The sequence below is a fragment of the Tympanuchus pallidicinctus genome, unplaced genomic scaffold (genome assembly GCF_026119805.1).
Source record: "Tympanuchus pallidicinctus isolate F22 unplaced genomic scaffold, pur_lepc_1.0 scaffold16, whole genome shotgun sequence".
Lineage (NCBI taxonomy): Eukaryota > Metazoa > Chordata > Aves > Galliformes > Phasianidae > Tympanuchus > Tympanuchus pallidicinctus.
The window spans coordinates 14747583-14759114 of NW_026294679.1; the positions used below are offsets into that span (position 1 = coordinate 14747583).

At 37.7% G+C, this 11532-nt stretch overlaps 1 long non-coding RNA gene across 1 annotated transcript; it reads left to right on the forward strand.

Annotated features, from left to right (window-relative positions):
- Positions 1-2116, forward strand: LOC128077680 (uncharacterized). The gene is made up of 2 exons (XR_008205128.1): positions 1-226; positions 336-2116. It is a non-coding gene; the product is annotated as an uncharacterized LOC128077680 (long non-coding RNA).
- The last annotated feature ends 9416 nt before the right edge of the window (positions 2117-11532 follow it).

Genomic DNA, 11532 nt, shown 5'->3' on the forward strand with positions numbered 1-11532 from the left:
GGGCACGTCTCAGGGCATGGTAGAAGCCACCAGCTCATTCCCAGCAGTCAGGAAGGATGAGGCCATCCCAGACGAGTGACTGGCTTGCTGTGTGGATTGGATCTGTGCTATGTATGCCATTTGCTGACCTGGCCATAGAATGGGTGCCAGCCCTGATTAGTTTCCTAGTAGACATGTAGCCTCTGATACCATGCTGAAATGGGAGTTGCTGTACTCAGGCTGTGAGGTAAGACACAAAAACAAAGTTCCATATTTCATTAGCTGAAAACAGCACATAAAATGGCATAATCTGTCATTTTAATTTCTCTTCTTTCAAAATGCATATGTCCCTGAAGGAAAGCTTCTGCTGATAGGTATGGTGTGCTCATCCTCCTGGGAAACTGGCCTGCAAGTGGTGCTGCGATGACCCCTGTAGCCAAGAAAAGAGAAGTGAATGGTTCAGCCAGATGGTCCCAAACCTATCCTGAGGATGCTGACTGTCTATGGTATGGGACTTGAAGACTCTAACATTAGAAGCAGTGTGTTGTACTTAAAATGCTTGTTATCTTGAAACAGAGTGGACTGATGAAGTAACAGGCAGGGAATCTGAGTCTCTTATTTTTTCAGAAGTTTAGGAATCATTTGAGCTCTGACACAGTGAATCCCAATATTAATCAGTGAGAACTCTTCAGCCCTTCTTGAAAAGAGAATTTCAGGTGAATTGGACTATTCTTAAAACAGCGAGGTACTTCAGGCTCCAGCTGTCTGCTAAGATTTTCTGTGCCTCAGTCCAATCACAGAAATAGAGAGTTAATCAAACTCATAAAAAATGTTCATGCAATGTTTGAAATACTAAACTGGACAGACTTGAATTAGCTACCTCTGAGGAGGGCAAGAGACTTTTATCCCTTATACAAGTGTAATTCTATTGATGCGGAAATATTGCAACCAGTATTGCTTAATGTCTTCTTTCTTATTAGAACATTAAGTAGTAATTTCCTTTCCTCCCCCACCCCGCACTTCACCTTATGCATTATATTTACTGAGAACAGCAGGTAACAAGGCAAGCCTGGCATCTGACCAAAAAGGTTTTTTAGCTAGTGATTCATTAGTGTGTATAAAAATAGCTAACCTTGTTTAAAGGCACTTCTTACACAAAAAGAAAGGAGTTCAATTACCGTAGCTCATTCAAAGTGAAGATTTAACATCTTTACCAGGACAGTGCACTAATCCCATGAATCCTGTTTATGCTGAAATGTAGTGCTATTGGCAATAAACAGCAATTTGAGAAGTCATAACACAAGAAAATCATTGTCAAGTGACTTTAGAACTCCCTATAAATTTCCTCTTGATGCCTTTGGCAGTAGTGCTCAACAACAGAGTTAAATATTTGTATTAGATGCTCCTGCCTTTAACAGACTAATTAAAAAGATGGAATTCTTTGATTCTATCTCAAATCATTTTAGTTCTAATCTCTCTCGAGCAAAGTCAGCTCCATAAATTGAGCTAAACGTTTTTGGTTTCTTTTCCCTGAATAGAGACTTTACAGTGTAGCAATAAATTCAAGCACCGGGAAAGTAAATGTAAGTGAAGTGCTTTTAATGATGCTATTGTGTAGTTGTTATGGTTATAATCCCATTACACAGACCTCTGTCTTGAAGGTTACAAATTCTTCTAGAAAGTATTCTAATGGGAAAGGACACTGCTTAATGCTTTGTGTTTAAGTGTAACAAAATAGGGGAGGATTTAAATTTGAAGAACCAAGACACCAGGCTGCCTGTCATGAAGAGCATCTGATTTGTATTTCCCTAGAAAATATGTAATGGGAATAATGGTTATTAAGATAAATATATACTAAGCTCATCCTTGGGACATAGTTGTGGTTGAATGAATGGTGGTGAGGGTAAGGATTTATGCTAACTTTGCTAAGGCAAGGACTTACTCTTTTTTGCATCACAGCTATGTCTGGAAAGTGCTGTTCTAATCCACACCTGCAAACTTAAGAAACAATAACTGCATGAGGAACTATCAGTCTGGAAACCTGATCCCAAACTAAATGAAGTCAGTGTGAGACTTCCATTGATTTTAATGATTTGGAGCCAAGTATTTCTAAGACAAAAATCAATATTGTCCCACAGTGGTAAAGTTTTCATGTGTTTCTATTGATTCTTTTGTTGTAGATTACAGGATACCTTGGCACTGTCAAGATACAAAGTTTCAACAAACAGGTTTGATTTATTAACATCTGCAGTAGCAAGTATTTAGTGAGTGTCAGCAAACAGAAGTCTGTCAGAAGGAGCACAGCGGACAATGACTTGTTGCACAATGGGAGTTGGAATCCAATGGGAACAGGCTTTTCTTAATAGCAGTCTGTCAGAACTCTCTGTGGTGTGCTAAGCACAAGTTGTGCATTCCAAAACTTCTTTTTTAATAACCAATGAGAGCATTAAGTGTAAGAGAAAAGTCTCGCCTCTTCTGAAGTACCTCAATTTATCTCCTGTCTGAATCACAGTGAAAAATAACATTGCTATGATAGTATGATTGCAAAAAAAGATGCCAAACTTCTCAAATTAAATTTAACTCAGCCTGTCAGTTATTCTTTATAGTTTTACAAAGGATCACCTTTTAAATACCAACCATGAAATAAGATGTCTTATTTCAGAGATACATTGCTGCATTTATAGCATCTGACTTACAAATGCTAGTCGTGGGCATGTCAGCAGAACTGCTTGTCCCAGTACTAGTTACAGCTGTGGACTATTCAGCTGCCAGCCCTGACGCAGCACTCTGTACTGCCTTAAAATCAGTCAAAAATCTCCTGTAATATCTCAGGGATGCCTCTTCAATTGCTAGGCTTCTAATTCAACCTGATTTCAATACTATTTGAAAAATAAATAGTTCATACAGTTTAAAAATAATATGTCTATAGTCCAAAGCTATGCAACTTTCCTACTCCACACCCACATGGTAATATTTTAGTACTTCACATTCCTTTATGTGATACTCTCTATCAGTGTACAAAGAGTCAGGGCACAAATCTCCAGGTGTAAATATCATTTCCTCCATCTGAAAGGATCATTCTGCTGAAAGAAAATTTGAAACCCTTGTAGTCTCAGAACCTTCCCATTCCAAACCCAAAGCTGCTAATCATGCCTGACAGACCACAAAGTGTTATCTTCACTTGTGTTCTCAAAACCGCGTAAATCTTAATTTTCTAATTGAATTTGCAATTCCTTGTCTTGTAATTATTACAGTAAGAATGTCTCTAACAATTTGATCGATCATAACAGAAGTGCAGATACCATGTAAATCTTATCGAGATCATCAAATAATGGGATTTTTGTTTACAAGGTGTCGATTGGTTTTAGAAGCTTTGATAATGACTCCAGACAGTCAATAAATACGGAGACTTTTACAGTGCCAGTAGGAGCCGAACTGAACTATCTAATCTTTTTAAAATGACAGACAACACAATGAACTCTAAACTTAATCCCCTCCAAACACTAAGGAGACAGTTTAGTGCTTAAAGTACTATTCAGACTCAAAACCTACATTTAAAAAAATCATTAAGCATCGGAGTTAAATACACAAACCAGGGAAATTCAGAGTGAAGGCCACAGCTCTGGAGTGGTTTTCCTTTCCATGGCTCCTGGGCTGTCTGTGGTGGGCTGTGAGCCTGCCAGCAGCTCCTGCAGGGCAAGGAAAACACCTGCAGGTCTTTTGAAAACAAGTTTGTAGTTGAAGAATTTAAGATACATATATATATATATATGTATCTTGTATATATACATATTTACTTCACATTTATATATATATAAATATAAATGTATTATAAATGTATAATAATATAAATAATATAAATAATAAATAATATAAATGTATAATGTATTTATATATAAATATATAAATATAAATATATATAAATGTGAAGTCTTACTCTGTGTTCAAGTGAGGAAATTTTGCCCTAAGGTCTTTAAGAAGAGATGGGGGGGAAATTCTGCAGGCAAAGTTCCAGCTGGCAGAATTTACCCCACTGTGTTCATAACCTCGGAATGAAACATGTGTCCTTTAGGAGAAAAACGGAACCATAAATGTAAGGCTTATGTAGGTGGGGGAGAGGGTGACAGGCAACGGCTGATGAAAAGTCTGAACAACTTTTTCTCTCTCTTCTGGTGGGGCAGCACCTCCAGGCACTACAAGTCACTGAGATTAACTGTGAAAGACTCCTCCTCCTTTACTTGAAATTATGAAGCAAGCAAGTCTTGCTAGAAAGTGACACCAACCACAGTTAAATGTTTCTCTCGTGCTTGTCAACAGAAAAAAAAAAAAAAAAAAAAAAAGTTTGATAAATTATTAAATACATTAAAGTATGTAAATATGTAACACATATAAAACCATCCTTTATTTAACTTCTTTTTTTTTTTTTTTCTGACTGTAGGACTGTATCTTACACTAGTAATAAAAATGCATGAAAATATGAATACTCATTATCAATTCTATCAGATAGTTGTTTGCTTTCTAACTTCTTTCCTGTTGGCACACTCAGCACAGATCTAGATCTGACCAGTATTGATTGGGTGTCACCATATTTTCCATGGGTTACATCTTGCAAGTCTCTTTTGTTGATCTGTCTTATAAATGTATGTCTAGCTAACGTGTGGAGGAATTGGTGTATTCAAAGTGTTCTCCTCACTGCTTAGCGCAATGCTTGGCAGACAAGTGCTTTGGCTTTGTTCTTACCACAGCCCATGTATCTTTATTGGCTTTCCTGGGTAAATGGAGACAAGAGGCTGTTAAATCTCCACCTTTATTATTAATTAATTCCACTGAATAGGTACTTCCTGAGATCTTTTCCAAAGCCTCTCTATGGCTTACATAAATTTTTGTATGTAGAGGAGAAAATATGATCTAAATAACTGTTTGGACTTACTCTGTTGAATGCAATTTGTTCCTCTTCAAAATTAAGCATTTTATTTCCTTATGGGTATCTTTTTTTTTTTTTTTTTTTTTTAACAGACATTTTAACAACTGATTCTCAAGCCAGGAAATTCTCAGGCTCCCCCTGTCTGCATTTTGCCATGATTAGTTAATTAAGCTCGTCTTTCTGGTTCAGGCAGACTGTAGCTACACGTTGTTTAAGCTGTCATTTAGATGAGCTGTGTTATCAGGACAGCCAAAATCTTGTAATGTGTTGTTACTGGGAGCTGTGCTGCTTGAATTCCCATGATGAGATCAACTGGCAGAGGTGAGAGAGTAAGTATTTATTTGGCATTCCTGTCTGGTGTTTTAAATCGTTCTGTGCAGTCTCTGTTTATATTGAATGCACAAGCTGTATCTTGATTTTGGGTTACAGTTCTATTAATGAATTTTGCTGACTCACCACAACATTCAAGATGCTGTAATATGATTTTTTTTTTTTTTTTTTAACTGTTCAAATGACAGGATTTTGATATTCAGTATTTTATCAGGTGGTCCTTTTTGGTAAAAATTAGGGGAATTTTCTATTTCATGATGCTTATCCTTTGCAGTGCTGTATTTTCATATTGCTTGATAATTACTGCCTGAGTTGGAGAAGAGTTAGGCATATTGTATAGAAAAAAAAAATGTTACTGAACCAAAAAATTTCAAAGTACTGCATCAAACTTATTTGGATTTATTTTCTTTCTTTCTTATTCTGCATAAATCTTTATAAGTCACTCTGATAAAGATTGTTTCCAACATACACCACTTGAGCTTACTATGCACTAAAAGACAGGTACTGCAGAAAATCTTGCAGGAGAGAAGGCTGTTAAAGACCTCCACAATTGGTCATGAAAAAATCTAAGTGCTGTCCAGCGGGAGCAGTACCTACAATAAGAGCCTCTGCTTTCTTTCTCTGTTTGGTGACTTACACAGCATTTGCAGGTGTTTTCTCTTTAAATGTTTCCTTGTGAAAGCAGAGGAGACATAAGGGACCAGCCTCCTAATTAGATACTGCAGAACCTTTTATTCCTCTATTTGCTAGCACACATTCCCATTTGTTTTTTAGAGGGAACGGATTTGTAGCTGACTCAGTTCATCACAGATCAAGCTGTAATTCAAGCTCATTATATTATTATTGTTGTTATTTGAGAGTCTATGAATGTTTGTATTAGTGGTAGCTATGAAAGTATTTATGAAAGTCAAATGACCACTGCTGGCAATGTGGACAACACCTCCTTGGCCTGGGCTGGGTGGCACAGGACTTGCGAATTAGCACTTCTGTGACCCCTGTGGCACTACAGGGCAATATTTGAAGTGTGGCGCAGAGCTCATGGGAAGCAAGCCCTGCTCCCAGACCTAACTCCACCACGCTGTGGGCTTTCTGCTGAGAAGGTAGATAATAGGACAAACTTTTTTCCTTCAAAAAAGAATAGCTGTTAATGTATCATGAATTGCCATGCGCTGGCTTCACAGGGAACTTTACAGGGAACACACACTTCCCAGTTTCCCAATTTCTGAATTGATCAGCCCCTCCCCTGGCTTTGCCGAGCTGTCTGTGTATTTTTAGCCATGTAACCAGATCTGCCTTTGTTTTCGTGATACATACTTTTTTTTTTTTTTTTTTTTTAACAGGAAAGCATTCATTATCAAATGTTGTGAGAACAATACAGTAACTGGAGGTTATTTAATATGAAAATATTGTTGATTGTTCCTTCCCTAGAAATCTCTCTTGGCGACTCACTTCCTGCCAAATGAATCAGCAAAAGCTGCCCCTGAAAGTTGTTAATATATAATACAATCATCCAGCACCGCACTTGGTCCTTATCTATAAAATTCGTTTGTGATCAATGATTCACATCACCCTCTGATTAGTCTCCGAGCACAAACTGTTACTTAATATAAATTAATGGCCTTGGAATCTCTAAATAAACATACCCTTTTGTTTAGCATCATTTCCTATTTTCTTACCAAAACAGAGTCTTACTGTAATTGTTCAGTTTTCACTCTAAAAAACAGTGTTTGTGGACTGCTGGAATGTTCTTAAAAAACAAGTGGTTCCTTTCAGAGCCATTGGTGCCGATTTACAAGATTTAACCTGCTGTGTTCATTGAGTATAACTGGGAGATAGTACCAGTACGCAGCTACTATTGTCAGATAGGGTTGAGAAATGGTTCCTGCTCTCATTTACTGGGGAGGGGAAAAAAAAAAAAGAAAAAAAAAAAAAAAAAAAAGTTTGATCTTGAAGTACAATACTTTGCCTATGTAAGTCTTCTGTTATTTTCCTGACCTTTCAAAGTAATACAAAACAAATAAGCTAAATTAGCTAAATATTGTTAATTTCAAACACTTCCTCCTTCACTTCTCGTTATTACTAAAGTAGCCACATTGCTGTCACAGGTATAACCAGGTTCTTTGGTAAACAGCAGTCCTGAAGGTTCCCTCTGGCCAGTAATTAAATAATTAAATTAATTAAAATAACCATCACAGAGTGGTTTGCTAATGTTAATGATCCCCTCTTGCAAACTTCAGTGGAGCAAGCATGAAGAATGCGGCAGAAGCCTGACCCACAGAGAGCTGGTGCAAGAAGCTTTCTGATCATTTCTTTTTTCTTTTTCTCTTTTTCTTTTTTTCTTTTTTTTTTTTCTTTTTTTTCTTTTCTTTCTTCTTTTTTTCCTTTTTTTTTTTTTTTTCATTTCCTTTTTCTTTTTCTGGTAGTTACTTGATTTAAATCAATTAGATGGAGGTTAAACTAAGCTGAAATAAGAACCTGGGAGGAGATAAGTGCCTAGAGACATTTAATTTAATTAATTGGTAGCCAGAGTGATTCAAGCTTATGTTCAAACAAGGGATTTCTTTTCCCTAAATTATTTAAATAATACAGGTCATGATAAAAGTGATCCAGTAGGTTGTTCTAGTGATTCTGCAGGGCATTACTTTGCAGTGAGGACAGGCTCAGGTGGAACAGTGTCTGTCTACCCCTGTCTACCCTTGCCAGGCAGAGGTCACCTCCTTTGACATGCCCGTTGGGCACAGGCTCTTGACCTCATCCTGCTCCCTTCTCTCCATCTCTGGACTTCACCCACCAAAGCTGAAAGGGAAAGTAGGAAATGCCTCTCCTACAGCATCGCGCTTGTACTTGTTAGGCTTTAACCACGCCAAGAACCTTGGGAAAGTTCTCCTGTGCTGGGAGAGCTCCTGTGCTGAGAAACTGACATCACTAGAAGTGAGCTGCTACTGTGTCTCGGCATAAAACATCCCTGTAGCAAGCATCTGATAAAATGTATTCCTTTAAGGCTGTGAACTTTCCTGATCGCTTGCTGCTGTATTCCTTGCCAAGAGGGAAATGACTCTGACTTTTCAGAACATTTAAGTAAATTATGCTTCCCGAATTACAGAAAAAATCTGTAAATACATTGCTTTCTGTTTTAATTACACTGGATTTCAAAATAAAACAGCATGTACAAATACTCACCAGATTACAGAGGTAACAACATTTGATAGCACACTTGTATCTGCTGTTTCTATAGCTAATTGTTCAAAACATTACACACCTCTCCTAGGATGGAAGTTCATCACCAACTCCTTTTAACATTTTATTGACATCTTACAAGTGCCTAAGCATATTAGGAGAGATCCTCACTGGCACTGATGTTGTCTCTGTAAAAGTCAGTAGAGCCACAGAAACTATTTGTTTGATGGAGGTACTCCTGAGTGACAGCAAGAGGAGCACATTTCATTCTCTGTGCTTACACAATGTTGGTGCCATCAAGGAACAAGTACTATGTTGTTCTCCCTGCCTTAAGGATCAAGCACTGGGTAAGACCCCAAGCCAGCAGCTGCCTGGGAGCATGGGGAAGCTTTGCTTCTTTCCTGAAAGGTGCTGTGTGTGTCAGTGGCACAGAACAGGTTAGAAATGGAAATGACATTTGAGGTCAAGTGACTGCCACTAATGGACTTCTGTGCATGCAGCTGGCTACAGATCCACAACTAGTTATTAGGTCTTTCTTCAGATGTCATGATCTAACATAGTTTCGTAAACTTCTCCAGAGAGCCAAGAAGCCAAGCCAGGGGCAATTTTGATTTATTGTGGTTAAATGTATATTTATAGGCAGCTGTGATAGCTACAGCAACATTTACACAGCAGATTGAGATTTTTTTGTTGGTTCACATCTAAAGGAAGCTCCTGCATGTTTGAAAAAGGAGTGAGAAGTAATTGCATCCAAAATCTTTGTATCAAAGTATCAAACTTGCTAAAAATCACACAAAAACATTCATGAAAGCACTCCATATCATGCTGCCATTGTTGAAACTTTTTTTTTTTTTTTTTTTTTTTCATGTTATGATGTGTAATGGCACGAGGTGTGGATGTCTAAGATGTTGCTGATCTACCTGAGTTGGCTATGCTCTGCCACATGGCTGCAGATGTCCTTTCTTCCATCCTATGTCATGTTATCATGAGCCACTGCAATGGGGAAAGATGAAAGAGGAAAGATGATCCAGATGAAAGTATGTAGACATACTGCACTGATATCCATGTTATTTGGGAATAATAAAATCCTCAGAAGTCTGTTACTGAAATTCAAAGAAGTTATTGGAAATTTTGCCCCCAAATAAGTTTGACATCAGTAGGTAAATGTCCTCACCAAATAACTGCTCTGCATCTTTCCAAGACCTCTGACCAAGAGTGAGTTAACCTATTTAGTTGACCAGCCTTTGCAATATGTGTTGGCAACAGTTGATCATTTTAAGTGCTCCTTGGGGAAAACAATTTAATCCCTCATATCTTTGCGTTGCAAAGATTGAACTGAAGAAAGGTGAAGTGATCAGGCTGCTGTGGCACAAGATCAAGGCAGAGATCAGTCTGCAAGATGTACCTCACCCTCAGGAGGACTCCTTCTTTCCCCTTAGACTATGGCCAGAATTTGGAGAGCAGGGTCAGATACCTCAGGTGACGGGAGCTGAGTTCTGCTCTGTGTTGCTCAGGAGAGGGCTGATGGCTCTTAAACTGCCTATACTAACTCTACAGCCCAGCCTTTGTTAAGGTGCCATTGCATCAGGCTGGTATTTTTCATTTTTAATGTATGTCACTTACATCATGTGCAGGAATTTAATTCATTGGTAATTAATAACTTACCTTCAGGTATGACCTGCTCTTAGCTGTGAAGAAAGGATAGTTGCAAGGAGCACCTCAAAATACCCAGTATTTATCAGTAGTGATATGACTGGTAGGAAGGGGTAAAACCCAGAGGAAGTTATAGTACTGTGATTTAGTTCAGAACTTTTAAACTTTCAATCAGAATGGCAAAACTCAAACATACAAGTTACAAGGTAGGTACCAAACTCGTTAAATGTAATAATTCTTTCTAGTAGTAATTTTATTTTCACATGTTCACTCCAAACTTGATAAATTATCTTTTAATCTAGTGTCTGGTAAAATCAGGCTGAGTAGTTACAGTATCATTTCATCTGCATTTGTGTGACATCCAGTGGCTGGATGGGTCAATCACAGGCACCAATTTCTTACCAAAGGTATAAAAACCATTCGGAACACTAAAGAAATAAAAGTACTGGCTATTAATGCTAACAGAGCAATTGCTTAATTTTAGTTTAAAAATAAACAAATGATTAAAGAATCTCCAGGGAGTGCCTTTTGGACTTGTACATATGTAACACAGTGCAGCCCTTAGAATTCCCTGTGCCTGCCTCTGGAGTGAGCTCTCCTCCTCTATGCTCCTGCTAGAACAACTCATCACCCCTGTCAGAAATGAGTAATTTATGTTTTCCTGTCTTGAATTCTTAACTGCACCATTGGTGTCAAGACTTGTATTAATTTTGTCTGGCACAGTACTGGGATAATTTTGGTTGAGACTTTTGAAATACCAAAAATAATCCAGTATAACAAGACTGATATGCCACTCAGTATAGAATTATATTTCCAAAAACCTGTTTAAATTGAAAGCAGTAGAACGCCAGTCTCATGTCTGAAATAGCTGCCTGACATTAAGTTGTGCAAAGTATGACAATGACGTGAGCCTAGTATTGCTCTGAACACTGCAGGTTACCAAGCAGGTAATGAGTAGTAACAGTTCTATTTGTTGCATAAGGGCACTCATATAAAAATTATTGTTGTACCAGAACACTTTCAGTATGTTTTTATATTAAAACCAGCATCTGTTAATGCACAGAATGAATAAGGTGAGAATGTGAGAGTTTCTCTGCTTTTCCAGTCTGCTTTTCAAGGTCCATAAACTTGCTCTCTTTTTAAGAATACTATTTTTTTTTTTTAAATTTTTTATTTTTTAAATCTCATAATACTTAACAAAGAAACCAAGCATTGACACCTAGTGTCTGAAATAACTTGAACATAATTTCAGGCTTAATGTTTATTACTGGTGAACTATTACAAGGATGTAGACATATTATTTTTGCCAAAAAATTTCCTATAAGGATAAATCAGACACACAGAGAAAAATGACTGTACTGGCCTGAGTACTGCACACAAGGCAAATGTTACCAGCAGAGACAGGAAAACAGCAGCTGTGCACCATTCTTGGACACAAAGTCCTCAGGAGTCACGAGGTTAGTGCAGGA